General features: G+C 40.5%; 2 non-coding genes across 2 annotated transcripts; one reads left to right on the top strand and one right to left on the bottom strand.

Moving 5' to 3' along the window:
- Positions 1 to 3,434: 3,434 nt before the first annotated feature.
- On the bottom strand, positions 3,435 to 3,506 carry TRNAP-UGG (transfer RNA proline (anticodon UGG)). The gene has a single exon. It is a non-coding gene; the product is annotated as a tRNA-Pro (tRNA).
- Positions 3,507 to 10,402: 6,896 nt separating this feature from the next.
- On the top strand, positions 10,403 to 10,476 carry TRNAT-AGU (transfer RNA threonine (anticodon AGU)). The gene has a single exon. It is a non-coding gene; the product is annotated as a tRNA-Thr (tRNA).
- The last annotated feature ends 8,755 nt before the right edge of the window (positions 10,477 to 19,231 follow it).

Here is a 19,231-nt window from a genome sequence, read left to right as displayed (position 1 = left end):
TCAGATCATCCAATTTCAATCTGAATTTTGAATGATCATAGTCCGAATTTCAAATCTATCACTCCCATAACCACGGGTGATACTAAATCTAACCAATGACATCAATTTGGTTATCCAAAATCCTCCCTCTTGATTAGATTAGCCCTTTTCAAGAAAGCAGGGTTTTGTTTTCGGATCTGATCTCACCAATATCATAAAAAAGGTAGACAATGCAATAGAAGGATCAAGAACAACCAAAGGGGAACACTAATCTACTTTTATCATAGCTTAAAGTGAAGTATGAATGAACAGGGAATCACTTACCTCAACCAGATTAGCTATGAAGGACAGTAGAACACTGACAACACTTCATATCACCTTCCAGCGCGTCTCCACAGCCATCTAACCTCCAAAAACAGTAATCCCAAATATAATATTTGTAAAATAGGCGAGGGTTACTATTTATAGGAGTCTGGGGGGAAAATAGGGCAAAACCCCGCAACCAAGACTTAGCGGTTGCTTGGTCTAATCAACTGCCACTAGCAACCGCCCCCAAGTATATTGTTATACAAGGGTGCTTTGCTCAAGGGGTTGATGTTCAAGTAAAACCTAACCCTAATGAACACATGGGGGAGGTCTTACCTTCATTCCGAACATCTCCAGACATCACTTGCCTTACAGAAGTCCAGCTACCAAATAAGGCAGGCTCTTCATCAAGGGAATCCAGATCCATGGGTTCAAGGCATGAATCATGGACTTCTATCCGGACACTCCACAGATTTACCCGGCTAGACCTTCGGGTTCTCGGACCTGCAATACGGGTCCGGGGTAGAAATACGGGGGTTGTTACACAAAGTGACTGGGAAAGTTGAGGCCCATATGTTCTAAAGGTCAAGCTCCACATTAGTAGATAATGTGGTATGGGTGAAATCCACTGGAATTGTAGGAGCAAGGGAGAGTGTACATTGTTACATACTCCAATGATGAAGTGGGAGATGCTTCATGTGTAAATTCCAACAACGAATGGAGAGGATTAAGGTGGTGAATAATAAAGTGCATATCCACATTGTGAATGCTAGTAGAGATAGTAGTTGTTGTTGATCTTGTGGGCTGAATGATGGCAACAGCTAGGGAGTGCGATCCTTCAATGTGAGGAGGGATGCAGACTTCATAAACAAAGGCAAGTTTGAGGAAGCTTTGTTTGATTGCATCCTCTCTAGACTTCGAGATAGGACCTTCATAAAGTGAAAGATCATTGCAGAAATTGTGAATGAAAACTTCGTCATTGTTGCGGCGAACTAAGGTCCCGAGTCCTCCCCCTCGGAAGAGATGCACCTCCCTCGGGCTGGTGCATCTCTTCCCTCATAAAGGGTCCCGAGTGCCTCACTCGGGACAGATGCACCCCTTTGGGTTGTCTGATTTCTTCCTTGAAGAAGGTCCCGAGGGCCAGGGTCCCGAGTGCCTCAGTCGAGATAGATGCACCCCTTTGGGTTGTCTGATTTCTTCCTTGAAGAAGGTCCCGAGGGCCTCATTCGGGAGAGACACCTCCCTCTTGGGCAGGTTCATTTCTTTGTTGGAGAAGTGCCACACTTGGGAAAAATATATATCTATATCCAACTCTAGCATTTCTCAGAAGACTCTCTTGACTAAGTCAAGAAGAGTTAGTTACGCATAAACACTCAGCATATCTATTCCGAGAATTGGGGAGGTGAGTTAGCATAATGGCATTATCAGGTGTGACAAAGAAGGAGCCGTTATTCCACTACTCCACTCACTCCTCAACTATCGATCCGGAACTTAAGGAATCGCCGCCTCCAGGTAACCTCTATATAAACCCACCTCCTACATGGAGAAAGGTTCGAGAACTTTCATCTGAGTACTTACTCATTACGTTCTTGAGAACTCTCTCAAGAACCATTATTGTTGCCTAGGTTGACTTGAGCGTCGAAGGCGGTTCCCCGGCCAAAACTAGGCCGGACCGTTCTTGCTTTCTTTGTGTGTGCAGGCATCCCAGTTATTCCAACTTAGTTGGAGAGCTCTTAAGGTGGTCATCTCAATATCCGGCTCTCGAAGAAGTTCTAGACGCAACAGTCATACAAATCCGTAATCAACTTTACGTGCCCATTTTGCTTAGGAGGAATTGCAGCAAGAGGTATATGGGCATGATGAGTTGAAAGGACATCTCCAGTACTAGCTTGAGAAGGAGCCAATTTGCAAAATTTGCAATCTGAGTGTTTATGGCCCATGCGGATACAATAGGAACACATGAGAGTAAGGCGTAACTCATAAGCAAATTTGACCTGCATAACCTCATTTGGTGCAATTTCAAACAGAACTGAAGAAGTTAGATCTTGGTTGATCAGTAGTAGAACACAAGCAGCTGGATCGAATGGGGAAGATCCATCACCCTTGGGACATTCAATAATATATCTCACCTTGTTGAAGATCAAATTGAGCACATCATGATCATGAAAACGCCAGTGTAGTTTGAGAATTTGAACCCACATAATCACATAGCGAAAAGGAAGGATAGTAGCTAGTATGCTATTATCCCAAGGTTGAAAAATGATTAGATGTCCCTTGTAATTCCATGGTTAAGCAAAGAGTATAAGATTATGAGTTTTTCTCATTCCTGCATTTGATGGTGAAGTGATCGGTGGCACCTTCCACTAAGTGAAATCCATGAACTTCAAACATCTCGGAGTTGAAGGCTTTGGACAAAAAAGGGGTTAAATCATACATTGTAACCACAATTCCATCAACCATCCAGCCTAAGAGAGTGAACTTGATGTTGTTCTTGATATCTTCAAGTTTACCACTTGTGAGGGACATGAAGTTACGATCAAATAGACACCATCATCAGGTATAATAACAACGAAAGAATTTTTCTCTTTGAATTGATTGAGGTGTAGAGTGATGATATCATTCCTTTATGGCAAGTCAAAAGAGAGGTTGAGAGCATGTCTTCTTCTTTGTTGGAGAAAGATCAAGGAGCCAGCCAGTAGGTCATCTTCTTCGTTGGAGAAAGTTCAATTGCTATAGGGAAGAATGAAGGAAGTTTTTATCGCACACAAAGAAATTTGATGGCAACAGCTAAGGTTAGAAATGGGGTTTATCACGAAGAAGAGATGAGTTTTATACTTTTATTATTTTAGAGTCAAATGACTCCATTACCCTTGAGTCATGTTTTTCCCCAAGTTTTCTCAAGTTTGCCTTCCGCATTTTTTCAAAATTGTGTCCATGTCAGCAAGCAATATGTGTACCAATAGGCTGTTTCATCATACATTTTTTAGACTGAATTATTATACAAAATTAAGTGTGCTGAAATAGTTACCATACAACCCCTTAAAATTGATTTTTTTTTTTTTTTAATATAAATTTCAACTATGAAAGATGTGCTACAAATGTAATACAAATAAACAGTACAACAAATAAATAAAATTAGTGCAGATGATGGGGCATTCCGAGAATCGAACTCAGGACCTCTTGCACCCAAAGCAAGAATCATACCACTAGACCAAATGCCCTGGTACACAATAGATTTAATTTAATATAAAATTATGCCAGTGGTTTTGTAGGTGATAAATAGGACAAATTGGTCCAATGAAAGATTGGTCACAAACCAATCATGTAGTTACAGCTAGTAATAAGATTTTTTTTGGTTATAGCTAGTAATAAGATGAACATTATAATTATTTGAGTGTCTTTGAAGTAATATGATCAATTAATTGTAGTTTTTACAGATCAGTTAATATTATCCATTAATATTTATTACACTTACAAGTGGATGATTACGGTTTTGAATACCATTCATTGAAAAGTCTAATGATCAATGTAACCTCTGAAAAAACAGCCCAGAGGGAGGAGAAAGGTGCTCAGATAAGAGAGCACGACTAGAGAACTGCCGAAACAGAGAGGAGATGAGGAGGGGAGCTAGGAGAAGAAGGAGAAGAGAGAGAAGGAGGAGAGGGTGGCGGAGGACCACTACCGCTTCTCCGCCACCAAAGACACCGGTGGAGGAGAAGAGCTAAGAGAAGAGAGCAAGGAAGAGAGAGAGGAGAAGGGAGAAGGAGGCAGAGAGACACACATCGAAGGACCGCCAGCGTCTTTCCGCCTCCAGAACCGCTAGACGAAAACCTAGCAACCAGCTTCCAAACAGTTGCCGACTTCTTCTATATCTTCCTTGAACCTCAGTAGATCTGGCTTTATTGTTGTCTCCTCAAAACCCAGAGGTGAGAAGGCATAGATCGATGTAGTTGCGGTTACAGTTTGAAGATTAGAAGAATCGATTTTTTCATACTTAAATTATACCATACTGTACACCGAACCATGCCATTTTTCCCATATCGTTTTTATATTGAAACCATACTGAACCGTTTTCAAAAATACAGTTTTCATACCGTACCGTATAAATTCGGTATGGTACGGTTTCAATATGAGGTTTTGAAATTCGGTACAGTACAATGCCATACCAAATTGGCACCCTTACTCTCACCCTCCCTACTTCTTTCTTTCTTTCTTCTTTTTTTCCTCTTGGAAGTAGAAACTGATCTAATGCTAAAAGAAGGTACTTCGGAAATTTTGAAATGGTAGGGGATTTGATAAAATTCTTTAGAATTAAGCATAATCTAAAAATAGTGAACATACAATCCTCTTTCACTCTCGTCTTTGCTCACCAACCTAAGTTTTAAGCTACTCATACAAATCTCTTACTGCATTAAATCTGGATTCTTTGCTTGCAGCCTGCCTTGTTTCTATTAATTAATCATCTTTGCAAGATTTCTATTAGAACCATTAAAACTGTCAACCTTCACCAAGTAAGGATATATAAATTCACCATAAATTCTCTGGTTACCAATAATAAAAATAAAATAAAAACTGTGGAAAGTATTTCATTCCTCACGAGCAACAAACACTGGAACTTGAGTACAGAGATCCAAGGATCCAAGCGAGGTGAATAAAACCTGATATGGCCTCAACAGGGTGAAGGCTAAGCAATTTATCACAATTTAACCTCACTTCCTGATACAAAATCAACCAAATCAACAACTACTTTCTATTCCTTAATTATTCCATCAAGCACTGCTTTCAGGCAAGATAAAAATCTCCTGGCGCTATCAGACTGGTGAAGACATTCTCCCTTTCTTGCTAACGTTGTGTCCCATGTCCAGTCTCCTTGGTGTTGCTCTCTGCGTCCTACTACAGTTAAGGTATTACTCGAAATAAGATCCCAATTGAAGTATTCAAATCTAGAAAACCTACCATTTTTCAAAACCATTATACTACCTCACATCAGGAGGGGAACAATATAATTCTTTGAGCCAAAACCTAATTGTGTTTAGAGTCTTACCAGGATTAGCTTTTCTGATTCCGAAGGAGGACTCATTTCTTGACTTCCAAACGTAATAAGAAGTAACAAACATGACCGATAAAATCCAGGAAATCAACTGTCTTTCCCATTAGAAGTGGGAGTAGAAACTAATGAAATCCAATCCCCTATAACAAGAAGGGTTCCTTCAAACCCAAAAGGAAAGAAAAAGTTAAGCTCTTTCCAGGTGGATAATCTAGCACCAGACCTTGGGGGAGTGTAGACACCAATGATCCACAGAATGCCAAATATAGGGTCCCTAATCTTAATGCCAATAAAGTGCTTTATAACCACCGAATCCAACACAATCAAGTTTGGACTACGTATATAATACCCACAAGTAGGCCTTTAGAACCACCACATGCGCTGGGGGTCCAACCAAGAGTTAGAAAATGTTTTAGAGGACCAACAAGCTTGATCGATGCAATATCCTCACACTTAATTTCACCCAAAAAGAGAACATCAACATGGATTAGTTTAACATGCTTACAAATGCATTTGCGTGTGAGGACAGAATGGATTCCCCTCACATTCCATGCAAGAACATTCATGATTCACAACAAATAGATTGAAGACACAGGGCAGAAATAAAATAAAATAGAAGCAGAAAAAGATAAGTTATGAAACAAAACTAAATCGATTCTAAAAAGATATAGATGAGAGACATGAACTGTAGATCGAGAAAGTCAAATAAGAAGAATGGGAAGACCAAATAGAGAAATTCCAGAAGCATATAAAGCTGGGTTGAGTTGGACAGACCAATTTATGCAAGCCTTGAGCTTGAGATCCTATCTGAGATGGCAGATTGCTAGCCTGAGCAACGAAACTAAGAACAGACTCCACAGATTGATTAGTGTTAGATGATGAAATTAGAATGACTTGTGTTACCCTCAGAGAGAGTACAACACATATATATATCATAGGTATAAAGTACAATATATAATATAGTATATGTGGAAAATACACAACAAATACATAGTATAATACTAGTCTCTAACAGCTTATATTTTTGTTGGTTACAGCCCTCATCATCATGGTTACAAGTGCTTTCATCCTGTCACTAGAAAGGTTATCATATCTAGACATGTGATTTTTGATGAGCTTTTGTTTCCATATAAGGACAGGTCTTTTACTACAGCTTTGGCATCTGGTACATCTTCAGATCTCTTTTCTACAACAGTTCGGGTGCCATGTACATTGCCTAGGGATGGTCAAGGAGCTGCTACTTCTGCTCCATCTAATGTTTCTACAAAAATCAGCAACTATAGGTAAAACTGAATTTGTTGCTGATTTTTGTAATAATGCTACTAATAACAGTACTCATGTTGAGTCTGTTGGGCTTGTACCTAAAAGGACTATTGGACTTTGCACTGATGGATTTAATAGTTCTGCTACTAGTATGCCTCACATTGATTCTGCTGCGGATGCATGTGGACCTTTACCCTCTTCTATGCTTTGTGATTTTTTGCCTTTACCTGCACATGGGCCTAATAATGTTGCTGTTGCTAATGGGCCTCATAATAATGCTGTTGGTCATGGGCCTAATAATGCTGCTGCTGGTCATGGGCTTAATAAAGATATTCTTGATGTTTATAATCATGGGCATAATACTGATACTGTTGGTCATGGGCCTTCTCTTCCTAGTCAACCTCCTTTGGTTAATGATACTAGTAGTGGGCCTTCATCTACCCTTCCTAATGAACTTTGTCTTCTACCTCATGCACCTCTTCGGTCTCACTCCATGGTCACTCGATCCCAAGATGGGACTCGCATACCACGTGTCCCAACAAGTTTCCATACGACACGCCACTCTCTCCCTCATGTTTTAGTTGCTTCAGTCATCACTGATATTGAACCCACATGTTACTCTCAAGCATCTAAGCACACGGTTTGGCGCACAGCAATGGATAACGAATTTAATGCTCTCATTTCTAATCACACTTGGACTTTGACCTCACTTCCTGCGGATCGTCAAATTATCGGTTGCAAATGGCTATTTCGCATTAAGCGCCGCTCCGATGGGTCAATTGAGCGTTATAAGGCGCGGTTAGTCGCTAAGGGCTACACACAGGAGTATGGCCTAGATTATACTGAGACTTTTAGTCCAATGGTCAAACCTACTACAATCCGCATTTTGTTATCTTTGGCGGTGTCCTCCACTTGGCCTATTCGCCAGCTTGATGTCAATAATGCTTTTCTTCATGGTCATTTTTCTGAAGACATTTATATGCATCAACCTCCTGGCTATGTTGATTCTCGTTTTCCCACACATGTTTGTAAGCTTCAAAGGTCTCTTTATGGCCTTAAGCAGGCTCCCAGGGCATGGTTTCAACGTCTCAGCTCATTCTTACTAACCCTTGGTTTTCAGGGGTCTAAGACTGATTCTTCATTATTTTACTGTCATTGTTCTCATGGGCCTCTCTATATGCTGATTTATGTTGATGACATCTTGATTACTGGGCCGTCTGCTGTTGCCATAGATGACCTTATCCATTCTCTTAGTAAGGAATTTGCTCTAAAGGATCTTGGTCCTGCACGTTTCTTCTTAGGGATTGAACTTATCCCTCTTTCCATGGGTTTGTTGTTATCTCAGCAATGTTACATTTGTGGGCTTCTCCAACGGGCTGGTTTATCTGATGCAAAACCCATTACTACTCCAATTGTCCCTTCTCACCACTTATCAAGTACGGGAGGGAAATGTCTCTCTGACCCAACTTTGTACCGTAGTTTGGTTGGTGCTCTTCAGTATGTCACTATGACTCGTCCAGAGATTGCTTTCACTGTCAATAAGCTTTGTCAGTTTCTTGCTTCTCCCACTGAGGATCATTGGGTGGCTTTGAAGCGGTTATTACGGTATCTCAAAGGCACTATCTTGTATGGTCTCCATATTACGCCTTCTACAGATTATTCTTTGGCCGCTTTCTCTGATGCTGACTGGGCAGGTTGTCCTGATGACAGGAAGTCTCAAGGAGGGTTTCTTATTTTCTTTGGCAATAACCTGGTTTCTTGGCAGTCACGCAAACAGGGCAACGTGGCGAGATCTAGCACTGAAAATGAGTATCATGCCTTGGCTTTGGCTACTACTGAACTCACTTGGATTCAGTCATTACTTACTGAGTTGAGTATTCCTCAGTCTTCTCCATCTGTGTTATGGTGTGATAATATTGGTGCTACCTACTTGTCTGCAAATCCTGTGTTTCACGCTCGCACCAAGCATATTGAGGTGGATTTTCATTTTGTTAGAGACAAGGTTGCCAAGGGAGATCTCCAGGTTCGCTATATCTCTACTAATGATCAGTTGGCGGATATTCTCACCAAAGGTCTCTCCTAGTCTCGCTTTCAACTTTTACGATCCAAAGTCAAGCTTCATTCTGGCCCCTTGACTTTGCGGGAGGGTGTTAGAGACTAGTATTATACTATGTATTTGTTGTGTATTTTCCACATATACTATATCGTATATTGTACTTTATACCTATGATATATATATGTGTTGTACTCTCTCTGAGGGTAACACAAGTCATTCTAATTTCATCATCTAACAATTAGAAAGCCATGCCAACGCAGAAGAAAGGGGAGGAGGATATATGGTTCTGGAGACTTCGATTAAAATGAGCTTAGCAACACAAGTTTCTAGAGAGAGAGAGAGAGAATTTCTGGGGGTAAATTAAGCAGGAGCCCCCCTCCAAAGTGCTAGCAAGGAAATTCTTTGCAGCACACAGGGCCAGGTGAGACAAAACGGGTTTCCACTCAAACTCAAACCACCGGTACCAAACTCAAACTGTCATACTGGTTCACCACTTTGTTCGCAAACCCAAAAGAAGAACACGAAGGGCACAATCATGATAATTAAAACTAGGTTTAGGAGAGCCTTATTCCGTCGAGACGGGAGTCGTTAGAGGAGACTCTTCACTCGCTCAAAAACCCTAAGAGGTTGAAGGAGAATTAATCTCTCTGCACCACCACGATTCAAGACTAATAACTTCTGTCTCAATCCTCCATTGAGTCAAACTGAGTAAAGAAAGAGCCCCTATTAAAACAGACGATATTTCTTTCTCCTAAGTTGTTCCAACATGCCCAAAGCATTGCACAAAAGAATCTTTTGACGGCTTAGGAAAGCCAACACCAAAACCTTAAAAGGAAGCAAACAAAGGCTGCAACGTTCATTCCAATCGAATGGTATCTAACTGAAGCTAGCTAGGTGACCAGGGAGAGAGGGTGGCTTCCAAATTGCACAAGAAGTGCAACAATGAAGGTATATAAGGAGCAACCTTCTTCCCATTGCACTTCGAACCAGTCCGAAGTTTGCATTTCTTACCCACGGTTGAAGGTCTCTTGATGAGAATTAAGATGGGTGCATGCCATTCTCAAAGAGAAAGAAACACATTAAGAGAAAACCCAGCAGGCACTAGAGGGATGCTGATTGCATCGAACAAATTAACTCTAAGACCAAAAGCCAGCGAGGCCAAAGCAAGCTTGGGGACTGGAAAGGAACACCCACTTCAGACGAAGGGGGAAGCACCAAAGGCAGGCAGTTGCGGGAGATAGGAAATGCAGCAATGAAGCCTGGAAAAAACCAAATAAGAATGACGAAGACGATGCAAATATTTTTGTTCACGCTAACAATTGTTGTAATGGGATTTTTGTTCAATGCATGTAGAAACCAGCTGCCAAACCGATGAAGGAGAGAGAGTCTAGGGAAAATAAAATGCAAGAGAGAAAACGATTGCAAGTATAATCGCAAATAAATTAGCCATCAAAACAATCATAAGATTAAATAAGGAAGCAAAAAGAAGGGACAAAAGAGCAATAGAAAGACAAAGAAAGAGCACTAGAGGGAAAGGAATATCAGCATTTAAGTCTTTAAGATAGCCAGCTCTTGAGTATTACGTGTGCATGAAGCACCCTCGAAAGCCAAGGCCTCAAGCACTAGAGGTTGCTCTTGAGTTTTACGTGTGCATGAAGCACCCTCGAAAGCCAACCCTTGAACGTTATGCAAATCAACGACAACCTCTACTGCATGATCAATACCATAACACAGAAAAGTTGTGATATCTAGCTTTCGTAGCTCAGTTGGTTAGAGCACCCGTTTAGTAAGCGGGAGGTCTTGAGTTCAACTCTCAACGAAAGCAATAAAGTTGCTTGTTTCTTTCTTCTTCTTCTTCTTCTTCTTCTTTTTTTTTTTTTTTTTTTTTTTTTTTTTTTTTTTGCGGATAAAAGACAAATGATAAATCTAGTTGCTGCCCAATTTTCTTGATAGGTTTCAAATGGATCCCTTGATTATCAAATCTCTAAATTTTGTTTTAAGAGATAGTGAAGTGTGTCATATACTTGAGATAACGAATCTCCCATGCATCAACATCCCAGGTGCCAAAACCTTCCTCTGACCACCATAGCCCTAACCTAAGCAAAAGTTGTTTTCCAATGGAAGAAACTTCAACCAATTCCACATACATGGGGAGATAAAAGATTACATATTAAATAGTGTAATGTAATGGGAGTATGGGAAGTGGGAGCTCTCACATCCACCCAGCCGGTACCCTATCTAGCATACCCGAGAATGTGATCTACAGTCCAAGGATCAAGCATCGAGGGACCATGCCTCCCACATACGCAATAACACAATAATGAACAATAATAATCAAGGTAAAAGCAACAAATAATAGATATCATGAATGAGATAAGATCATCAAATCAGAGTGCGGAAATAGATAATACCAAATGAAAGTCACTCTCTCAAGGCAGCGGAAAAGTAGTAAAAATCAAGTTAGTTACAATCCCATGTTTAAAGGGTAATCCAAAGAAAGTTAATTACATATCCAAATGTTCCACAATAAACCAGGGAAATGGGGCACTAGACAAGGGTTTCTTCTATCCTAATGATCGTCTCCTCATAGGTGTGGACGAAGAAAGCCCAGCACGGCGGCTCCCTCACCAAAGTGGGGCTAACCCTGGAACTTAGAATAATCCTCTTCGACACCATAACTTTGATCCTCACAGTAGCTACCACCCGGAGGGTAGTATATGAGGAATCAAATTCTGTCTCGTAGAATGAGCCATCAGAGTCTTCGATACCTGCGGGAAAATCTACAACAATTGCACAAAATGAATAAGTTCAAAAGAACTCAGCAAAGGCAGTTATTCCATAATCCAAAATCATATAAATACAGATCATAACATAATGCAATGTGATATAAGACATATGATGCAAATATGATTCTAACTCTATGAATGCTAGTCTCTATGGTAGACATGCTTTAAGCCATAGCACCATACTTCTTTGGGTAGTCAGTCACTCTCCCTCAACCCATTCCGTATCTTGGGAATGTCGTAGTAATTGGGTAAAGTCCTCTCCAACCATGGTAGGGGATTCGGTCACCACTCTCTCACATCACCATTTGGTATAAGTATTGGCGCATGTCACAGTAAAGCCTAGCCCAATGCAAATCATCTACTCAGTCGTATCAACTCAGATCCAGATACGTCCATTCCTCGCCCTAGGCGATCCTTTCTGGTATCCTTCACACTAGAGTCAACGTAATCCCGGATTACGGACTCATCAACCCTATTGGGAATACGGGAAGCTCTCACGTCCTCTCACAGGTTGGTTACTGGTCTTGAGCCCCCGTGAGCCCAAGTCTAGCTATTTGCAACCCTACCAATAAATGGCCCCTTTCGGGTATCCGTAGCATGGTTTATGTCCTCTCACGGGTTGGTTACCGGTCTTGAGTGCCCATCGAACCATACACTACCACGGGTTGTCCGGTCTCAATGCCCTTCCAATTCGGGTTTGACACGACAAGGACAATCCTAGCCACACAACTAGACAATTCTATGTATGTCATCCAATAACCCGGGAAAGTGTCGATAGGCACCTTCGGAGAACATCCCATACTATTCCCTCCGATGCCCAAGGACAGAAGCGTCAATAGGACACTCCCCAATCCCAAGTTATACTTAGGCAATCACATATTCAAGTCCATCATTCCTCATACATTCAATACATCTTCATGATAAAAGTTAAGTCATAATATTGAAATGATCCACCATGAATATAAGTAACAAGAATAGTAATTCATTATGACAAGAGTATATGAATTGTAATACTACTGTTCTAAAACATGTATAGCAGTCCTATAATAATCAAGAACAAATAAGAGATTATGCTCACTAAATATAAGTACTAAAACATAAGTTCATAGCCTATATGTTTATGGAGATAACCATCCTTACCTTAGGTTGAGTTGATGATGAATCAAGAATTACCAAGGAATGATCCAAAAGTAGTTAAGACCCTAAACAAACATAAATAAGAAGTTAGAGAAGGAATCGGGAAGATCGGATGTCGAACGGGTCAAAACTGGCTAAGGTTGCTGTCAGCAACAAGTTTGGTCGATGGTCCTTGGTCGATGGCATCGACCAAAGAGGATCGACCAAAATGTCTTCGGGACAGAATAGTGGGTTTTGGGGATTTTGGTCCGAAATTGGTCTTCCGGGGTTCGGATTGATCCGAAACTTGGAGGAATGCTTAAGAACAGTATAAAGACACTACCAATCAAGGAATTAACATAATCTAATGGTCTAAATAGAAAGCCCCAAATTGAGCTACTAAGTTCAAGAGACAAGCATCATAGCATGGATTGAAATTGATTGCATTGATATTGAAAGGGCATGCATTAGCTAAGGAAACTTATAGGAATGTGATTAGGATCATATGCTAGTGATAAACATGTACATAGCACACTATATACTTCGGTTTTGTACAAGAAGGCATGATGTTAAAAAGAAAATCAAAGAACGTATATGCTAAGCTTGAAATGGGGGCATAGCATCAATAGACAAGTGAGAGGATCATAGGTTAAGCAAGAGTGGACACTTGGAGTGATGGTTGCAAGGTTGCAGCACCATCTCCAATGTCTCAATAGCAAGAGAGGGATAGAAAAGAATAGAAAATAATAGAATAGAGAGTGGAAGTGGTGAATCATACCTTGTAGTTGTAGATGGAGACAAGAAACAAAGATTAACAATGAGTTTTGGTGGAATCTTCTTCACAAGTGCCTAGGAGTTGTTTTGGGAAGCTCTCCCCACGTTCTCAGGAGTGAAAATGATTGCAATAGGGCTCAAAACACGAGGCTAGGATAAATAGAATAGGGAATATTCCAAGAATCATTAACTTGTCTGACAGGGAAACTTTGGTCAATGGTCCTTGGTTGATGGCATCGACCAAAGAGGATCGACCAAAATGTTTTTAAACAGAAAAATAGGTTTAGTTCAACAACTTCAAACAGAGTCTTGGAAGGCTATACAAGGTCAAATTGAATGGGGTTTTCTTCTACAATTCAATCAAGAAGTCTGGTTTTAGGGAATACCTTCGGATTGTGCATGGGAGTCAATTAGGTACTTCAACTAAATCATTCTTCTCCGATGCGCAGACTTCCACTAAACATCGATAATGTACTCAAGCAAGGGGTATCATCGTCAATGTCCATGGACTCGGTCTCCAACTCATAATTATCAATCAAGAGGGTCCATAAATCTCTTCTACCACCGCTTCGGGTCTTTGGGCCTAAAAACAACAGTGGATCCGGGTTAGGATAGGACTAGATTTTACAGGAGCTAACCTTGGCCACAAGAAATAATTTAGCATTAAATCACCCAACTCATCATGCTAGGAGAGTGGTAGATGGAAGTGTGAACTACATCCAACAACCCCTGCTCAACCCCATATAGAATTTCTTTAGTTCACAAGTTTTGAGATAGATAAACAATTTATAGGGAATAGGAAGGGAACGCAATAGAAGCATTCTTGATGCTTCTTCATATGCTTGCTTATGGATTCTAAAAGGGCTGTTGAGTACAGGTTATAGGATACATGCAAGCCATCCAAAGTAATGGTAATATAGATTTTGCCTTTTCCTCTATTCTAAGGTTGAATTTTTTATTCTTTTAAGTCTACTCATGAAGTTTGAAGGATGGGTGTTAACGATTTTGTATTAGGGAAGACAGAATAGTAAAGGAAATCAGAGAAAATGAAAAGGTTGGAGGAAGAGAGACTGGTTGTGTTCACTATTGATGTTCTTGATTACCATAGCTTTCTGGTTGCTTTGAATTCTACTTTGTTCTGCGCTATGGATAATCCAAATGGGTATGATGTAAGTTGTTTGGAAAAAGAGAAAGCCCAACATCACAGTCATCAGCTTTTTTGAATTTTCTTGTGTACTAATGTTTTGGTATGTTTTCCTTGTCTTGGACCTATATGGACAGGATGTAATGATTGATTTGGAGGTAAGAGGAACAATCAATGTGGCAGAGGCATGTGCATAGAGAAAGACCATAGAAAAGTTGTATTATTTTTATTTGATAGAATAGAGTTTATTTATTTAAAGGGAGAATCCCCTATTACAGCCTAAACCTATTTGTTCAGACAATAAAGGCTAGTGGAGGTGAAGGGGGGGGGGGGAAGGTGATAGTTAGGAAGGCATCTTGTGAAAGGGCACTTTCCTTCGCTAGCACATCAACTACCATATTAGCCTCGCGATAAATATGTTTGAATGTGAGAGAGGCAAATAGAGTCTTAAGTTCTAGATTGTCCGAGATGATAGGGAATATTTTCCACAGTGCTTCATGTGGACAGTGTTGCAATATGTAAAATAGGGATTGATTGTCTGCTTCTACTCGAAGGTCTGACAAGTGAAAATCACGAGCCCACAACAAGGCTTAATGCAATGACAGGGCTTCAATGGTGAGAATGTCATGAGAGTCAATTCCTTGACCAAAGCAAGAGAGCATGTTGCCCCTATGATCCCAAGCAATGTCTCCAAAACTAGCGGCTCTATGGTCCTTAAACAAGGAACCATGCAAATTTAATTTGATGCAAGGGAGAATTGGTGGTTCCCATTTAATATAGGATGGAATGGACAATGTGGCAGGATAGTTTGTGACCCTTGACTATAAAATTGAAGACCTTTCCAAATTTGAAAAAATACTTGTGCTATTGAAGGACGCTATTGAGTGTCAAAAAGACTTGTGTACATTTTCCACAAAACCCAAAACGTTGTGAAAGTGGTAATGGGCCGTTCTGTCCGTGGGTCATCATGCCATTGGTTGAGTAAACATATGACTTTGTCAACCAGATTACCCTGCTGTTCCAAGATAGGGAAGTGTAAAGCTTCCCAGACGGCATGAGCAAGAGGACATGTGATAAACATGTGGTCTAGGGTTGCGTGTTCTTCTCCACAATGGAGACAACAAGTGGGACATGTGCAGCCTCTCTATTCCAGTAAAGAAGCAATAGGCAATTTTTGATGTTGGACTTTCCAAAGGAAATGTTGTACACGAGGTAGCAGCAGTACCTTCCAAAAGCATCTCCAAATGTTCGTCTAGGAGATAGAGGAAACGGAAGAGGTAATAGCCAACCTGTATGCGGATCTAACTGAGAAAGTCCCTGAAGTGGTCCTGTGTCAGATCTGTCGGTCTGCGTGCTGTGTAACTGATAAGGGAATCTCCAAGATTCTTTGGACGACTTCCGGAGTCCACCATTGATGTAACAATGTTTTGTTCCATGAGTGAGAGCGTATATCAATGAATACAAATACCATCTTAAGGGCAGAGTAAGAGAAAAGAAAGCATCCCAAGTCTATAGTAGCTTGAGGGATCCATGGATCGATCCAGGGGTTGATTAGTTAACCATCTCCCACTTGCCGCAATATTCCTTTTTTCAGCAAATCTCTCCCCATTAAGATGGATCGCCATCTCCAAGAGTCTGTGGGTGATGGGGCCACATTGACGAAAGAGGAATGATGAAAATACTTCTTCAACATTAATCAATCCCACAGAGAATGAGGATTCTAAGTAATTCCCATGCCTTACGAGACAGAAGAGTGAGGTTAAAAGCTAGGAGGTTGCAAAAATTCAGCACTCCTACAGATTTTAGGGTACAGATTGTATGCCAATCAATGGTGTATACCTATTGTTTGTTACCATTGGACCAGAAGAAGCTTCACATTGTTTTCTCCAATGACTAAATGACAGCCAGTGGCAAACAAAAACAGGACATAAAGTGCGAGGGGAGAGTTGCGAGGGTAGACTGAATGAGTACTGCTATTCCTAGGGATGCCAAATATTTGGATTTCCAACCATGCAGTCTAGCGTTGACCCTGTAATGGAGCGTGTCACAATGTTTCTTCTTCAGTTTCTTGGAAAAGAGTGGAATTCCCAAATATATATGTCGCTGACGTAGGAGAGATATGAAAATGTAATGATAAATCACGTTTCAAAGTTGCCGATGTGCTTGGGTTATAATGGGTTCGACTTTTGCTCCCATTTAATTCTTGTCCAAAAATGTCACAATATTGTTTGATGACTTGTGCAAAAGTTCTAGCTTCTTGTCCAGTAGCTTGGCCAATTAAGATGAGATCATCTGCAAACTCTAAGTGTGAGAGCCTTTCACCTCCCATGGAGAATTGGATACCCTTAAATTTTTTTTCTTTTCAAATTGTTAATTCTAGATGAGATGTTAGCAATTTTGAACAAAGAACAAAGAGATAGGGTGACAATGGATCCCCTTGCCTTAAACCTCTAGAAGGAGTAATAGTAGTGGCTGGCGAACCATTGATCAAAGGTACATAAGTGACCGTTGTGATACAAAACATGATCCAGTCAATCCATCTATCCAGAAAATCTATACGCTTGAAGAGAATGTTTGAGGAAGTTCCATTCTAACCTGTCATAAGCTTTACTCATGTCCAACTTTATTGCCATTATGCCTTTCTTCTGCCATTTGTGGCTATGGATTTTGTGCATGATTTTATGAGCAATCGGAATGTGTCTACCCTTGACAAAACCATTTTGTTGAAAAGATATCAACTTAGGCAAAATATGTTTGAGCCTAGAGACCAATATTTTTTATATGATCTTGTAGATCATATTGCATAGGCTGATAGGCCGAAAGTCACCAACTTGAGTTGGAGAATCAATTTTTGGAATCAAGGTGATGAAGGTAGAATTATGTGATCTGGAAAAAGTACCTGTATCCAACAATTGGTGAACCATAGCTTGGACTTCAAGGCTTGTTGGTAGAAAATTTCTGGATAACCATCAGGACTAGGGGAATTGAGACCATTGACTCCATAAACAACCTCTTTTATCTCTTCATTAGTGATTGGGCGAACAAACCATTGCCTGTCAGCTTCGGTGACTGTATTTTTAATGGGAATAAAGTAATCGTCCTAATGCCTCTGTGATGCCGGGGTATACAACTGTTTAAAATGCGAGACAAAAGCATTTTCTATATCATGGTGATTAGTATAAGAGATACCATTTTGAGTAATAGATTTGATCTTATTCTTTGCCCTTCGAGTCACTGTGCTTTGATGGAAGAAGCGAGTATTTTGATCCCCTTGAAGCTTCCATTTAGTGCAGGACTTTTGATGCCATTTATCTGCCTGTTGCTTCAACACCAAACGCAGATTTGCAAGTGGAAGTTGTTCAAGGATAGCAATTATTTTTCTGGTCGCATCTTCCTTGGTGTCCAAATTACGAACGGTGTGTTTGTTCCAAGACTTTAGTTTAGTAGTAAGACATTGAAGCTTTTTTGCTAACATGTACGAGGGAGAACCTCGAACTAGGATATTCTACCCATGGCTTAAGAGATTTGCATAGGTATCTTCATGAGTCTAGAAGTGCTCAAATCGAAATGGTATGGGCATCCATGCACTTGATTTCTCAATAGATAATAGGAGAGCTTTATGATTCGAGTGAGTCACAACTATATGGGATACCTGTGTGTCCTTAAAATAGGACAGCCACTCTGTATTGCAAATGAATCAATCGAATAAACCTTCAATTCGTCTTTGGCCTTTTTGCTCATTGGTCCAGGTGAACTTATTTCCAAGCACTGGTAGACAAAGCATATTGTATTCATTCATGAAATGCTGCATAGGTAGTAGAAGGGAATCAGGAATGGGATGACCTCCTTGCCGATTAGTAGTTGCCAGATAAGAATTCTAATCACCACCAATGATCTACGGTTGATCAATAAACAAGACAAGGTTATTAAGAGTTCGCCACTAATAATGTTGAATAGAAGGAACCAAACTCATATACAAGAATGAAAAATACCACATATTAGGAGAATCACCACATAAAAGATGCACACACAAGGATTAAGACCACACAACATCAACTATTATATTAATCTTCCAATATAAAACAAGACCACCTACTTGACCTTCAAGTGAGACCAAAACAAACTGAGAAAAACCCCATGTTTTACACAACAGACTAACATTTAAACTAGCAGACTTAACTTCGGAAAGGAAGACAAAGTTGGGTCTATGATTACGAATGAGGACCTGTAACTCCTTTTTTATAGACGATCGACCTAGTCCTCTACAATTGAGAGATAGAGTTCTCATTTCTCCCCTGATGGCCTTTCCAAGCTGTAAAATCCAGCCTTATCCTAACCCTGACCCGGCCCGGATTTTATACTATTGCAGGTCCGAAGACCCAAAGTGGTGGTAGAAGAGACCTGTGGGCCCTCTTAGTGGATGATTCGATGCTTGATGCTAAGCCTATGGACATTGACAATGATGCCCCTCACTTGAGCACATTGTCAGTATTGAGTGAAAATCTTCGCATCGATGAAGATTGAATTAGTTGAAGCACTTCTTGGAACCCCGTGATCAATCCGAAGGTATTATCTGAAACTAGACTTGTTGATTGACTTGTAGGAGAAAACCCCGCTCGATTTGACCCTGTATAGCCTCCCGAATCCACTCCTGAAGTTGCTGTCATGGCTTGGTCGACTGACAGTCGACCAGCCAGTCGACCAAGAGTAATGGAATTCGAAATTACACTAAATCTCTTCCCATTTTGCCCCTACCTTTT

Source organism: Hakea prostrata, chromosome 4 (genome assembly GCF_041222555.1).
Source record: "Hakea prostrata isolate BN-2017 chromosome 4, UWA_Hpros_2, whole genome shotgun sequence".
Classification (NCBI taxonomy): Eukaryota; Viridiplantae; Streptophyta; class Magnoliopsida; order Proteales; family Proteaceae; genus Hakea; species Hakea prostrata.
This window is presented reverse-complemented; position numbering and strand designations above follow the sequence as displayed.